Source organism: Apium graveolens, chromosome 3, assembly GCF_009905375.1.
Source record: "Apium graveolens cultivar Ventura chromosome 3, ASM990537v1, whole genome shotgun sequence".
NCBI classification, from domain to species: domain Eukaryota; kingdom Viridiplantae; phylum Streptophyta; class Magnoliopsida; order Apiales; family Apiaceae; genus Apium; species Apium graveolens.
Genome location: NC_133649.1, coordinates 108859647 through 108873791, shown reverse-complemented (window position 1 = coordinate 108873791; position 14145 = coordinate 108859647). Strand labels below are relative to the sequence as shown.

General features: G+C 32.6%; 1 long non-coding RNA gene across 1 annotated transcript; it reads right to left on the bottom strand.

Moving 5' to 3' along the window:
* Positions 1–869: 869 nt before the first annotated feature.
* Positions 870–1644, bottom strand: LOC141710853 (uncharacterized). The gene is made up of 3 exons (XR_012571096.1): positions 1365–1644; positions 1171–1230; positions 870–1049 (listed from the first exon to the last, which is right to left on the bottom strand). It is a non-coding gene; the product is annotated as an uncharacterized LOC141710853 (long non-coding RNA).
* Positions 1645–14145: the final 12501 nt, after the last annotated feature.

Here is a 14145-nt window from a genome sequence, read left to right as displayed (position 1 = left end):
TTGAATATAGTCTACCAACTTCACATTCAAAACCTAATGAACTTTAACCTCTCTTTTTTCCCAGTACAACTGCAATTTAATCTCTTATATTCAACAATTGTGTAATCCAAGTACATTTATAACAAAAATCCAAGTCCTTATATCAAACAACAGCTTCAAAAGTAATGTTGCGTCTGGGAGAACTTGTGCAAATGAAGCAATAAAGCATATGGAGATGATAGAGGAGATCATGAAGTGTGCCAAGAAGATGATGTCTGAAAAGGGTGTAGAGTGGACGGAGAAATGGATAAACCCATGGGACAAGGAAAAACAGAAACATGGAAAATTTTGAAAAACCCGAAGACGGGGGCAATATGCTCAACATGTCAAGAAAAATACTATAAAAATTCCATTCACCTGACAGATTGAATGCGAGCCAGAGACTACAAGCCACCACTGATGTCAAAACATAACAGATGAAACTTGGAGATACTGGTTGCATCACAAAATATATATGAATTAATTTGATTCCAGAAAGTCAGGGAGATCCTCGTAAAGACAGAATATATAATGTTCGGTCCAATTATCTTCAAAACTTAGCCATTATGCTCAAATGACAAGCAAAATACTACACAATTTCCATTCACCTGACAGATGGAATGAGTTCCAGAGGGACAACCACCAATGTTGTCAAAACACAAAAGATGAAACTTGAAGGTACTGGTTGTGTCACAAAATACATAAGCACAAATTTGATTTAAGACACTCTGCGAGATCCTCATACAGAGAGAACGTAATGATGCATATATTTTATTCTCTGTACATAACTCATGGCATGATACTAATTGAAGCCCCAAAAATTCAGAGTAATCAAGTAAGCCATACCATGGAGCTGCACCAATACTTCCAGCACGGTCTGTTCTGCAGCTCATTTGGGTTGTTCTTGGTGAGTGCTTATAAGCTCCCCCGACACTGAGAAGGTGAGCATATACCCACACGATAATCGCCGAGAATATAACAGCAAAGAGGTCAAAGATATGTTTCTCCCCGCCCATAAGATGAGGTATATACTATGTATGGAAAAAATTATTATTAGCTCATGATATTATGAGTTCTTTGTTGAATCACTGCTCAATTTAAGTCATTATCATCTGAGATATTTATTACAAATAAAGGTGATTCAGATCGTACCTGTGAGAAGATCACTAGAATGATGAGTTGAGGCAGTCCAATTTCGACACATTTTGTGAGCTAACCAAAAAATTGCAACAATCATCAGCCAGGATAGGAAAGTATGCAGTAATATTTGCTTGTAAAAAGGTGAACAAGTCTAATTTCTGTAAATTTATACTGCTGATTGCAAAACACGACATACAAATGCTTACCGGTGGAAAACCAAACTCATATAGCCCAAACCCTGCGAGCGACACCAATGGAACTACAGAGAGTGAACTCATGAACCTTATAAAACAAGCAAAAGGCACATTAAACGTGTAATCTCATACGGGATGCAGGTATCATGAAACCAACATTATTGTACATTTAACAATCTATAATATAAGAATCCACTGTTAAGATTTTATATATAATAGTACTAAGTAAACCTCATCACATTACGCCAAAGCCCACTAAAACCAAGAACAATTTAAAGGGTAGACGCAACAATAAGAGCTCCCTGTGTCCCCTGCATTATCTTCTCAAATTTCTGCATAAAGAAGTAATCAGAACAACAGACTTATGGGGTTGCATTTGAAAAAACAAGAAAAGAAGGGGTCAATAATGTACCTCCACGGGATCTACATGGTCACTGTATTTTCCAGCCAAGATAATTGATAGAGTTGTTGGCACAAATGTATACGAGCCTCCAATTACAGCAGGTAATCTAGAGCCGAACAACGTCTGCATATAAGTATTCACCCCAGCCACAAAAAGTAGTGTTTGGATCATCTTTGCCTTCTCTTCCTGAAAGTAAAGCCATTAAACTATCAAAGCCAGTTTTGATAGCGAAAACCAGCTAAAATTCTAAACAATACCAATACATTACAAGCTCCATTAAAGCATTATCTGGTAATCACGAATACCGAAGACAAAAATGCAAGTTAAGCCTTACATTTCCTCCTCCCATTTGTTGAACCAGAGTAGTAGGAATGAGAACTGTAGTGCCAAGCATCACAAGATAGTGCTGGAACCCAAGTAAAATGGCCTCAGCTGCATAAGTACCAAACCATAACTTAAACTTAATAGAAACACAAATCACTTCAATGTCATCAAATAGAACAACAATAATCAAAACCACCTTCACCAGAATACTCATACAGAGAGAACGTAATGTACAAAGAATAAAATACATAAAAATCACAGCATTACATATCTTTTGCCAAAATTAAGCCACACACATCCTTGAACCTTTGCTGGAGGCCTCGAAACTTCTCGAGACTTACCAAAACCCATAGATCGGAGCTAGGAGCACCTCATATTCGAAGCACGCGCCGAGAATCCACATTGAAGTCGGCGACTGTCAATGGTAAATGATCTTCAAATAACCACAACCGACCCTGCTTCATCATTCTCCTGCAATGAACACTCAAACGACAGTTGAATCGAATTAGAACTCATAGAGATAAAACTAGGGTTTCAAAATAAATTTGGGGGTTTTGATAAAATCGACTTCGAATCAATCAACCAAAGCATTTCAAGCTTAATCGAACCGATTTATCATAAAAACAAACAAATTTGAAACTAGGGTTTTTAAATCGAAAAAGAAATCGAATCGATTTCGAGATTTTTGAACAAAATCGAGAGTTTTAAAAATGATTTAGGCTTTAAAAACAATGTAGATTTCGCTCGTAGTCTCAACATCAATTGATCGATGTTGATAATTTGAGACGAAATCGAGATTTGATTTATCAAACCCGGCAGCAGCCCGAATGTAACTCAAAATCAAAGAGAAAATCCATGAAATAGTAGTATCTGAGTGTTTTGAAAGATTTTCCGGTGAGAAATGAAGAAGAACGAAGCTAGAAAAGGGTAGGGTTTAGGGTCGGTGGTGAGAGGGTTCGAGAGAGACGAAGAGAGACTGCAGAGAGATTGGTGTGAAAATGATGTAAGTAGTCGATATTTTGGTTTATATATTTAAGTAAAGAACGACCGAGATTCACCCACTCAGTTAGATCTACGGACGAGATTAAAACTGATGCACTGCGTCGGGTTTGACCCGAATAGAAAAGGGTTTTGAACCCAAAATAGCCGCCCAATTTTTTGGCCTGGGAAAGTGTGCAGATCTGTGTCTCAATATCATTTAATTATTTTTTCAGTTTTTTATAAAATATTTACAATTTTAAATATTATAATAAAATTCCATAACTAATGTAAAATATATGTCAAAATAACATGACAATGATAAAATTAATCGGAACAATTATTTGTATAATTGAATTGTCGAAAAAGAATTTTTAAAAATATAGAAATCATTCTAGACAAGAATCTACAAGGAACCCGTGTTGACCGAAATTTGACTATTATAAAAACACACGATATAAAATCTAAAATTTTATAAAAAAATTACACATCTAAAAAATTAGTAGGTAATATCATCTGTACGGTTGGATCGTTGAACAAGAATTTTAAAAAAATAGAATCAACACTCGGGACAAGACCTGGTTATAGGAACCCGTGTTGACCGTAATTTGACTATTATAAAAACACACGCTATAAAATCTAAAATTTTAAAAAAATTTACACATTTTAAAAATTAGTAGGTATAATCATCCGTATGGTTGGATCATTGAACACGAATTTTAAAAAAATAGAACACTAACTCCGGACAATACTAGGTAACAAGAACCTCTGTTGACCATAATTTGACTATTATAAAAATACATGATATAAAATCTAAATTTCTTAAAAAACATTTAGACATCTCTAAAATTAGGAGGTATCATCATCTGTACGGTTGGATCATTGAACAAAATTTTTAACAAAATAGAATCATCATTCGGAACAAGACTTGGTTATAGGAACCCGTGTTGACCGTAATTTGACTATTATAAAAACACATGATATAAAATCTAATTTTTTTAAAAAATATTTAGACATCTCTAAAATTAGTAGGTATCATCATCTGTATGGTTGGATCATTGAACAAAAAATTTTAAAAAATAGAATCATCACTCGGGACAAGACTTGGTTATAGGAACCCGTGTTGGCCATAATTTGACTTTTATAAAAATACATGATATAAAATCTAAATTTTTTAAAAAGTATTTAGACATCTCTAAAATTAGTAGGTATTATCATCCGTACGGTTGGATTGTTGAACAAAATTTTTAAAAAAATAGAATCACCACCCTGAAAAAGACTACGTAATGTGAACCCGTGTGCACCAGGGTTTGATTATTAAAAAGCACGTGATATAAAATTTATTTTTTTTAAAAAAATTACACATCTCTAAAACTAGTAGGAAACAACATCCGTACGGTTGGATTAATTAAAAATTATTTTAAAAAATTAGAAGATGAATATAACAAATAAATTTTAAGAATAGTACAATAATTAACGCAACACTAAATAACCTACTGCAACACTAGAAAGCAAATGCAACGCCTGAAGTGCCATGTCAGCAAGTGGACCATTTTGTGCCACGTCAACATGCCACGTCAGCATTTTGGGCCCCACATGTGGGACCCACTGGTGCCACGTCAGCATGCTGATGTCACTAGGGGGTCCCACATGTGGGGCCCAAAATGCTGTCGTGGCATGACACGTCAACATGCCACGTCAACACCCGTGGGTCCCCAACATGGCACCTCAGATTTATTTTCCACGTCAGCATTTATTAAATAAAAGAAAATATATAATGCAACGCTATGACCTCTACTGTTGCATGATGTGCAACACTAACAGTTATTAGCAACGGTAGCTTCAATGTAATGCAACGCTTTCACCACTGTTTTGCAATAAACTGAAAATTTTATAGATAATGCAATGCTTTTCATGCAACGCTGGATAAAAACCGTTGCCTATGTGCACTTATGGCGTAGTGTAGGTTTCCTAAATATTTGAAGTTGCGGGTTTTCGAATCATCAAAAACAAATAATAAATAATTAGAAAAATCATCAAAAAAATCGCAAAGCATTTATAAAATCATATAACAACCAATTAATCACCTGCAAAATACCTAAATAATATATGACTTAATCTAGGAATATAAAAAATTGAAACACACATTTCTAATGCTTATAAACATACTTATGGGAAATCATACACACATAATTTTACAGAAAATTCATATAATATTCATAAATTATCCTCACTAATCATACGATCAAATCCACATATACCACTTAATCGCAGAACAATTATACTCATATAACTAATAAATCTAGATTTTAGAAATAATATATGATATTTAGTTTAAAAAAGAAAAGAAATTACCCATCGACAATACAATAACCCGGAATTTAAAATAAATTTTTGAAAACTCTGTAAGCTGTAATAAAATATTAAATTTTATTCCTTTCTTTTTAAGAAAATCACTTTTTTAATAATAAACACATTTTCAAAATTCTAGGTCATTACAGTATTGGGTACCGCTGAGACTTTACCACCACCGGTGGTGATCTCCGGTGAGCCGGTGGTAGGAGGTGATGCTCGTTTGAGCCCTACATATCGTTGCAATCTTATTTTTATTCGTGCATGTTAAGTTCAAATAAAAGTTTGAATCTTTGGTTTCTTAAATTTGAAATTTTGATTCGGTATTGATGTTTTATTAAAGATTATGGTTCGTTTATGCGTTAAATATAACTTGATATCGATGCATGTTTATATCGTGTTTATGCTATTTTTTAAAGGGGTTAAAATTTTTTGATTTGGTTAAGCTGGGTATTTAATCGATAATTTAATTCATTTATGTGCTTAATTATGACATGAAATTGTGCATGTGTACTTTAATTAAAATTAAAATTTTAATTAATTGAGGATTATAAGTTTTAAGCCAAAATTTGTAAATGGTAGTTAGTTGTAATATTGTTGTGTATTATTGATTTGATTTAATTGGCTAGCGTATTTATGAACGAGTCATGCCGAAGTTTTGATAGAAATTATGTATAAAAAGGGAACTAAATGTGTTTAAAATGTTAATGGTACCGTTGTTATAAACTTTTATGTGTTAATTGCAAATAGGGGATGATTGTAAAACCAAATATGTGCTTACGTGGCTTCATGTTTACTTGAGTATAAATAATGGATCAGATGGACCAGTATATACTAGAATATGGATATGAATGTGTTTTTATGTGATCGATGTGAATAAGATACGTGTATATATAATTTTTTGTTATATGTAAAAGTTGGTATAAGGTGATTTAAGGGTATAAGGTATATATAGATAAGTGAGGTTATCTATTACTCGTATAGTGTGGTCAAAACTATAAGTAAAAGTACGAGTTGATTTAGTTTACGTAAATTGGAGTAGAAAGTTAGACGTTCAGAGAAACGTCGAAAGTTGATAAAGTCCCTAATTAAGGTTTATTGTTATGTTGTACATTCAGAAAGCGAAGGCGTTCGAACTAGAAAAGGAAAAGAAGTTCTAGGTGGCAGTAACTCAACCCCTGTGAAAAAGGAAAGCTTTGTGAGGCAAGTAACTCTGCCATCCCTTATAAATGTTGAATGATAGTAAATGACAAGAAGGATCGGTATGTTTAGAAATGATAAAGAGAATGTATATAGTGATCATGTTATTCGGTCTTGTTGATAAACCCTGTTATTAGCCTGATTCTTTTAAGATACGCTTACTTTGATTCATATTGGTATTTTATTCTTTTAAATATCCATATTCCCTATACTCACTGATGAATCATTTTTTTCCAGTTAATACCTTTGTTAAACTAGATCCCTACATTGATAATACGCATGCTTTTTTAATACCCTGATTCAAAATAGGCTTTGTGTAACGTATATTGTTAATACCCATGATTACCTTAATCACGCTCTAGTTTGCATTTCTTTTTTTATAATCCCGTTGGGAATTGGCTAAGTCAAGAATCAGGATCTGTCTAACAATCAGGGATATGATCAACTTTCAGGATATGATTATCCGTTGAAAGCTTTATTATCATCCATTAACAATCTATTCAGTCATCCGTTAATACTCACATATAAATATCCGTTGAAGTTATAACATATATCCGTTTATCAGCTTATCTGTTGATAATGACTTGAATGACAAGTCAGAGCTGTGAGATAAATCAGAAAGTGTTGCTTTATAGGATCGTAGTTGATTTAGATATGTATAGAAAGTAGAAGAGTTATACTGTAACATATTTGTAATTGATAGAGATTGATTGTAGTTGTGTAGTACATAAACACAGAATAGGTTATCACAAAGAAAAGAGATGCAAAAGTGCTTAACTCGAGTACTCGTATAACCTAGCAGCTCTTAAGAATATTGTTCTTCAGAGAGTTTTGTAATAATTTATTAAATATCAATATAAACTGTTATTTGGTTCATCTGTGCTTACTTTACTTCTTTAATACATCAATTTGTTTAGTAATTGTATCCAACCCCCCTTAAACAATTACTTTACTGGGCAACAAGTGGTATCAGAGCGGTCAAATTAACTGTTAATTTGAAAAGGTCCAAATGTTTGTAAGTAAGTATGAAAGAATGAAAATTCCCATCCTGAAGAAAGATGATTACTCTACATGGAGAATAAATATGTTGATGTTCCTGGAAGCTATTGATGATACATATGTTGATATCATCAAAATAGGACCTCCTTATCCTATGAAAACTGTGTCTATGATCCCAGACGTTCATGAACACTATGTCACGAAAGAAAAAGCAAAGTGGTCAGATCCTGAGAAGGCTTCAATGTTTAAGGATGCAAAAGTCAGGAATATTCTGCATAATAGTTTGGACAAGTTGATGTCCAATAAGGTGATTTCCTGCAAGACTGGAAAAAAAATATGGGATACCTTGGAGACACAGTGCCAAGGTACAATGGCAATTAAAAAGAATAAAAGAGTTGTTCTTGTGCAAGAATATGAGCAATTTGATGCCAAAACTGATGAGTCAATTAATGACATCTATGATATATTTCTACCACTATTGAATGATCTATCATTGGTTGGAAAAAAAGTATGATAGAGAAGACTCAAAGACCAAATTTTTGAGAGCTCTTCCAGAAGATTGAGATACACAAGCCTCAATAATCAGGCATCAATATGATCTTGATTTACTGACTATGGATGAAGTTATGGGATTCTGAAAACTCATGACTATGGATGAATAGTGGAAGAGTCAGATACTAATGAATCATCAGATCCTGACATAGATACTGACGAGGATTCTGAGATCAAGCTGGATGATCCTCAAGTTGTTGAAATGGCTGTAATGCTGGTGAAAGGCTTTAGAAGGAAGAAGTTTGTAAAACCACAAAGGAAATGTGGTTTTAACAGAAAGTATTCTAGAGATGGCAAGGGCAAGTTTACAAAGAATGATGGATATTACACCAAGGGAAGGAAGTTTGACAACACCAAGGTGATTTGTTATAAATGCAATGGAAGGGGACATCTAGCTAATGAGTGCCCCAAGTCAACTGGAAAAGCTTTGATCACAAAACACTTCAACAAAGACTAGATGGACTCATTAGGAACTGACAACGATGATGAATGCTATGCACTCATGGCAACTCATGGAGAAGATGCTTCAGGAACTGATAAGGTACCTTCAGTTATATTCCCTATTGATACTAATAATCTGTCTTAACTGAAAACTTTCTTATACTCTCTGCATGTCACTTTTCAAAGTAACGCTATTGAATGTGATAGTTAATTGCTGATAATAAGATGCTTAGAGAAAGAAATGATTTCTTAGAAGCTGAGTTAGTATGCATACATGAAAATGAAAAGGCATGTAAAAAGGCCGAACTTAATAAAACTCAGATAAACATCAAACATGCTAGACTAGAGAAAGTTCTTGAGAAAGAAAGAGAGGTTTTTAAAACATGGACGACTTCAGGAAGAAAAGTTCATAGTTTCATTAGTGATAAGAATTGGAAATAATGTCTAAGTTATAATAAATTTACTGATAGAATATCAATAAGGTTGGTAATAACACTACTTTTGTTAAGTTTGTAAGAACTGATTAAAATGGAGTGGAGTCTGTTTATAAAGTTGGTTCTACCTCTAAGAATACTGATAAGAAGAAAGTCGAACCTAGAGTTTCTGATAAACAGAAAGAGGAGCCTAAAATACAAGAAAAGAAAAGTAAAAATATAGGACTTCTTTCTAAAAATCAGTTAGACAAGAAAATTTGTGAGGTAACTGCTAGGACTCACAAATCTAGGTCTAAGAGAGGTAGAAATGGTAAACAAGGAATAAATAAGGCAAATAATTATAAGAACATTCCTGATGCTCCTAGGAAACCTTGTTTTAACTTTGTTAGTACTAATCATATTGTTATTGATTGCGGGAAGCCTAAAAAGAAAGTCACTAAGATTCCTGAGTCTGATATCAATATTTTACAAACCACAGAACCCTTGTTATCATTATAGTAGCAGTTGGCATTCTATTTACACTTGTAAAGATTATCATAGTCTGTATCACAAAAATTATGATTCTTTACCTAAATTCAATAAATTTGTTGTTTTAATAGTACTTCTAAACTGAATGTGCAAACATCTTATAGAGTTAAAACTGTCAAGACAAATCCCGATGGAGCAATTCCTAATGGATCAATTCCTGATAAGAAGTCTTCTACTGCAAAAATACATAGGATGTCCAAAAGGACCCAACAAGTATGGGTTCTTAAAAATTCTAATTGATTTCCATATTTTTAATTACAGGGAAATAAGAAGAATGTGCTTGTTTTGGACAGTGGGTATTCTGCACATATGACTGGAATATCAAAATATGAAGAGAAGGTTGGCCCAATGGTTTCCTATGGTGATGTCAATGTAGGAAAAACACTAGGATATGGCAATATAATCATTGTAAATGTCATCATCTCGAATGTAGATCTGGTAGATGGACTGAAGCACAATCTGTTGAGCATCAGTCAAATTGCCGATAGAGGTTTCTATGTTGTGTTCTATGATACTCACTGAAGTAGTTCATAAAATCACAAATAAGACTTTTTTGAAAGCTTACAGACATGGAAACATTTATAAAGTAAAACTTTATGAAGATACTGATGCTCCTGAAACTTATTTTGTAACCAAGGCATCAGTAGATAAAAGTTGGAAAAGAAGACACTCATGAAAAGGTTGTAAGTGCTTAAATTAGGAAATGAGGCAAATCCTGATGATATTGAATCAAGTTTATGATAATACACAAGTTGAGGGAGAGCAATTTCAACTATTTGAAAATCTATTCAATCAGGAACTGACAACAATGTTACAGGGGGAGCTCTGCATGGAACTGATGCTGTAATTCAATACTAATTATTTTTCCAATTCTGAAAAATTGAATAATGCTGAGTAGATTCATGATTTGCTACTAATTCATCTATGCAAATGCTGAGGGGAGAATCATGATTAAATTCTTGATTTTGGATTGCAAATATTATCTCAGCTTGTGATGGACAAGACCTGATTTTTCTTAAAAGGACGGTAAAATGATTTCTTTCATGATTTTAATTGATGCAAATTTGTTTTATTCTCTATAGAAAAATCATGATAAATTTATCATCAGTAGCCTTTTATACTTGGGAATAGTAGAAAATAAAGAGACTTTGCTTTTACTTGCATAGTAATGCGTAATATCATGCATGTTGTCCTCATTATTACACGATTACCATTAGAGTCTCTTCAGTTCCTCATGTATCCTCTATATAATCATACAACTCATCTCCCAAATAACTCACTCTCTGCAAAACACAACTCTCCACTTTTTCTTCAAACCTCAATCTTTTTTCTCATCAAACACATGGATCAAGTTCAATTTTACATCCGTAATCACGGAGCTTTCATTCCTGTTCATAATATGATTGAGGGGCGCCTTAACTTCGACCCTCTCGAACTTCGTGTCCAGGTAAACCATCAGGTTTACCATCCTGTTGACATACCTAGGTCAGTATTTGATGCCCTCTCTTGGGAAGCTCAAATAGAGCTCCAGATTTTCACACTAGAGACTCAACTAGAAAAGGAGAGGAGAGCGGAAGAGGCAGACCAACGCCCTCGTGCAACCCTAGAATTACAAGAGAAAATTATTTCTCTTGTAGTCTCCATGTCGAGGATCTATCATTGTCGGGCGATGAATAGACTTGAGGATGAGAAAAAGAAGAAGAAGCTAAGAAAGAGCCTCTAGAGTTTAGTTGTTAGGGTTCTTTTTTGATTGTTTCTCTTTTTTGTCTTTACTGTGTATTGATCCAATTTTATCGATGAAAATTACGTTGGTTTCTTTATGACTGTTCATATTCTTTTTTGCAATGCATGCGTGAATAATGAATATTTTGATAATGCATGTGTAAAACTAATTTCCACTTGAGTTACTAGAACATGCATATCTTCACATCCATTATTTTACTAGAACTCTTAACATGCATGCCTTATATAATTTCTATGATACACTCTTTTATAATAAAAACATATAAAACAAAATAAGGGCTGAAAAGAATTGGAACTAAGTATTTATCTAAATTACTTGAATTGAGTATGCATGCTACAATGTTTTCATTTCCTATATTTTACATCAAATTCATGTTACTAAATACACATTGTCATGGTTTACTATCTTATAACATAGAACTTTTAGCAATAAGATGTGGTAAAACTAAAGGGGAAGTATTGAAATATAATTGCTATAAAAATTACGTGAAATTAATTACATGCTCATACAATATACTATTTTTAACATGATAAAATTATTGATGCTTTCTGGATATCATCCAAACAAAAGGGTAAGAGAATTTAGAGAATATTTAGAGAATTTAGACCCCCCTAATTTTACAAATGCTTAATTCTTGCTAGATAACCATTATGCTTCTATATTTATGAGAAATCTAACAAAGTTTTTGCAGGAATTATCCTAAGAGAGGAATCAAGCTAAGTCCCACAAATTGTATGTGCAAAAAATATTTTAAACTCATGCATATACCAAGGGAAAACACACACCTGAAAATTTTAAATTTTATGTTTGTTTGGAAAATACCAAAAAGAGGAAGATTGAAAGGATATCTTTGATATATTATTTATTTTGGTATTTTCACGATTGAACATAAAATTTATTTACACGTAGATCTTCTCCATTAGAACAAGAATTTAACTGATCTAAATCAAAGTCAAATGGTCAAACTAGAAAAAATATTTTCAAGACTACTTATATAAAAGAGATATTTCATTATTCTGAAACAACAAGATTATATCTTTATGGAATATATCTCTAAGGCAATATGATCAAATAAGAAATATCAAGACGTGATATTTTTTAGATCTCTATTGCAACATCAGTAAGGCAACAAGCTTGAAAAAGGAATATATCAGAAATATTCTTTAGAGGACTTGTGTTATATCTGTAACGCCCTCCAGACTCGGGGTATAAGTCTGGGGGTTACTAGCTAATCTCCAAACCTATACAACCTGAATAACAATAATAAAGAAATATACCTAAACCCCTTTAACACTAACCAGGATCTTTTTAGGTTGAAGTATGAAAATAAGAACCACCAACTACTTTATTACAAACCATATTTAAAATCTTACAAACTCTCTTTATTACAAACCCTTGTCTAACCAGTTTTAAACTAATTTCATCTTTTATTCAAACACATACACTAACTATCTACACTCCACCTGTTCGGGCAACTCAAAGTTTTCTTCCTGGATTGGGATCAATACCTTGGGTGTGAGAGGATCCAATGTGTATGCGTATCAATTGGAATATGAATAAGGAATTCAAAGAAAAAGGAGAAATCAAGAATCGAAATGAAATATAAACAAGAGAATAACAGTGTGTATCAGTGTTTATGAACAAGAATCAAAAGAGTGCAAGCGTGATATGAATTTGAAGAAATATCAATATTCTGAAATTAGAATAGGGGTAAACTTGCCTTCTGCGCGACTCACTTCAAATGCGTCACCTTCGTCTATCACCGGCTCAATCTACCTTACCGGCTTAGCTTCTATTAAATAAATAGACAGGTTTAGTCATTTCGTACTTCAATTGCGTCTCGAACCGACTTCACATCGTTCCTATTGTCTACCCATGCGCTTATGATTGACTCGTAGATTATATATTAGCAAGTAAGACTCAATTAACCACATAATACACATAAGCACATAAGCCACATAATCATTGTTATAGTTATAATATTTTTTAGTTACAAAATTGACTCACTGATCACTTAACTAATCATTATCTAACTCGTTTCCTATTTTTTGGGATTTATCGGACTCGTCTCGGCACACAATTCATCTTATAATCAAATAAATAACAAAGTCAACTAATTTCTAGAAGGAATTAGGTTTTAATATTATTTTCAATAAAAATAATTCATTTTTCTAAGTCAAATGGCTTTCATTTCACTCGAATCGGACTAACGGTCTAATTATTATCAATTACACACAGATAATTCAATTTATTATTCAATATAAATAATTATTACTAATTATTAATCCCTAAAATAATTTTTAAATAATTATTTAAGATAAATCAAAACTAAAAATGATTTTTCTATAATTTTTGGAATTAAAATGAATTTATTATGATTTATTGAAAATTACTTGATTAATTATCAAAATAATTAGTCATTTTTAAATAATAAATAAATAATTAATATTTAAGAAAATAATTGAAACTGATTTTTAGAAAATATTTCAGAATTATTTATAATATAAATCAATTAATTAAATAATTAATTAATCAATTTATAAAATTAATAAAACTAATTTTTAAAATTAATAAAAATAAAAAGTAAAAATAATTTCCAGAAACACTTGTCAGAAAATTAATTCTGACAATTTCAGATCAAAACCGGGTTAACCAAACGGGTCAATCGAGTCACAATCCGGGTTATGAAGAACATGACCGGATTTTTCCAGAATCTGGCCACCGGCCCAGATTCCGGCCAGCCAAAATCAGGCCAAAAACAGAACTGTTTGATGTGTTTTTCACAGGGTTTTAATTCCACTCAACTGCAGTATCTCATGTCCGGTCGAAACATACCAA